General features: G+C 33.1%; 1 non-coding gene across 1 annotated transcript; it reads left to right on the top strand.

Moving 5' to 3' along the window:
• The first annotated feature begins 2,295 nt into the window (after positions 1-2,295).
• On the top strand, positions 2,296-2,400 carry LOC120246782. Its single transcript, XR_005532140.1, has one exon. It is a non-coding gene; the product is annotated as a U6 spliceosomal RNA (small nuclear RNA).
• Positions 2,401-2,705: the final 305 nt, after the last annotated feature.

Here is a 2,705-nt window from a genome sequence, read left to right as displayed (position 1 = left end):
TATGATCATTTAACAAAAATAATTTGTTGACTTAATGTAATGTAAAAGTCTTACCATAAATAAACATTCGATGCCATGTAACTTTGTTCAAAGATGTTAATTGTTATGTTCTATGGTAGAAATTGTTTCTCCTTAAACAAATATTAAAGACAGTGCCAGGTGAGGGACACAATGCAAAAAATAATTGTAAAAAATAAGGAAAAAAGGTATTATAAAAATGCAAAGAATATGTCACTTTTGTCCACATTGAAGGTAAGAGTATATTAAAGTGGAAAGGGTCATTGTTGAAATGATTAGTCAAAATGTCATCACTAGTCAAAATGACATCATCATTTTTTTAAAGGTTAGTAAGCAAAGGACTATGTCTGCTCTTTGAAAATGTCAAATAAAATGCTACTTTTCCAAAGTGTGAAGTAATGTTAATTTAAACATTACAAGCACAAGTGATACTAAAAAACTAAGGAAACTAATACACACTATTAATCAGAAATTATATATTCCTACAATGTTAGGATGTACTCAGAGAAAGTTTGATGAAAATAAAAAGTCCATATTTTTATTCTTAGATGCATTAGCCATAACTTGAGGACATTAAAGGGGAAAGAATAATAAAAGACTTAGAAATTCAAGTAAAGAAAAAAGAAAATCTTCATTAAACTAAAATAATAGAACTAAGTGAATACTTAATTCTAGAGAACATAACTTGATGTATTGGATTAAGAGTAGGCAACTAGGGTACTACTAATTAGGTATTACTTACCTGTTTCCTGTTACTTCCATTTCTTTGTTGTGACAATAATGTTTACCATGGACTACTTGGCAAGACTGTTGTGAATAAGTATTAGATTGTTTCCAATACTTTTACATTAATATTGAGGCTGTTTGCAACCATTGTAGATATTCTTATGCTTAATCTTTTATATATGTGCTAATGCATTAGTAAGAGCAATTCTTAAAGGTAGAATTGCCACATCAGAGGATATGTCTATTTTTAATTTTAAAAGATATTCAGTATGTAGTTTATATTCTATGATATTGTCAGATGACTGTTCATGTTCTTCTAATGAAATCCATCAAGATAAATCCATATTTCCAAATTTTTATATTTTACACCAAAAAAGGTGGATTTTTGAAATATTCTGAATTGCTGATAACTGGAAGAGACCTAGCATATTCATACTTCAACTCAGTAAGGGGACAACACCAAGCAGAGGGGAATTAGGCAACCAAGAGGTTAAAAATGTTGACCAAATTCATATGCATTGAGTGTATGTTCTTTTCACATGATATACTCTTCTTTAAAACTTGAAGAGGCCTTTGTGAAAATAATATATTATTATACAGTAGTTTAATACACAGTACTTGATTCTCATTTCTTAGGCTATTTGAATAAATGCATAAAGTACCATCAAGCAGAGATCTGTAGTGATTTTTAACATCAAAAACACATCACAGGTTGGGGCACCTGGGTGGCTCAGTTGGTTGAGCATCAAACTTCGGCTCAAGTCCTGATCTTCTGGTTCATGAGTTTGAGCCCCGCATTGGGCTCTCTGCTGTCAGCGTATCAGTGCAGAACCTTCTTTGGTTCCTCTGTCACCCTCTCTCCTTTTTCTGCCCCTCCCCCACTTGCACTCTCCCAAAAATAAATAAATATTTAAAAGAAATACATCATAGACTTCTGGTTTCCAGTCTGACAGGTAAAGAGTTTAGAAATCATCACTCTTCTCCTCACAAGAAGAAAAAAGTTGAAGAAATAGAAAATAAGAATTCTTATGTCCACCAAAGAATTGTTTTCACAGGGAAAACTGCTCCCTGAAAAAAAGAGATAGGCCAATACAGAAAGTTCATTCTCCAGAATTAAACTTAGTTAGATTTTGCTGAAGAAAACACTAGAAGAAAAGAAGAAATATATCATTGAATAAATTGTTCTCTTTTTTATTTTTCTAAAGGAAAAACAAAAAGCAAACAAGTACACAAATACTACTCTCTAGAGACGAGGGCCGGGAAGAAGGGAGGTTTGGAAAAGAAAATAAGAACGCATCGGGTACCCAGAAAACCTATCTTCTTCACAATTTTCCAAGTCATTGACTCTGGGAGGGTCCTGGAAACATGAGAGGAAGAATTATTGTAGCTAAAATAGATGTTGTTAAAGAAAAAACCATGTCCAGGTGTCAGATTGTCCAATATTTGCCACATCAATTTTTTTCGATTTCTTACAACTGACATGGTGCCGTTTGCCCCAAATTTCTATTTGCCTGAAACATAAGATTAGTGCTCTTAAAAGTAAACTTTCTGGTGCTCGTTTCAGCAGCACCCATACTAAAATCTGAACCATACAGAGATAAGATGGCCCCTGTAGAAGGATGATGGACAAATTTGTAAAAGTAAATTTATATTGTTCCTTCCTTTTAGTTTCCATTTCAAATATCAGTTTCGATATTAACTAACACATTTTGGCCCTCAGATGACTATCTTAGGTAGACATATTTAGATGAGATTGACTCAGTTTGAAAATACAAAAGACACACAGGATATTGCAAAGCATTCTCCATGAAATCAATGTTTATAAAGTATACAGAGACGTTCTCTAAACGGTTTCTTAAGTCTGTGGCTGTAACATCTTCTGGTCAGTGAAAAGTAAACCATGAAAGAGGGAAAGATAAAACAAGGCAGTTTCCACTGGTGGCAGCTGCTATCCTATGCCC

Source organism: Hyaena hyaena, unplaced genomic scaffold (genome assembly GCF_003009895.1).
Source record: "Hyaena hyaena isolate Hyena2069 unplaced genomic scaffold, ASM300989v1 scaffold_482, whole genome shotgun sequence".
NCBI classification, from domain to species: domain Eukaryota; kingdom Metazoa; phylum Chordata; class Mammalia; order Carnivora; family Hyaenidae; genus Hyaena; species Hyaena hyaena.
The sequence above is the reverse complement of the archived record's forward strand: the minus strand, read 5'-3'. Positions and strand labels throughout refer to the sequence as shown.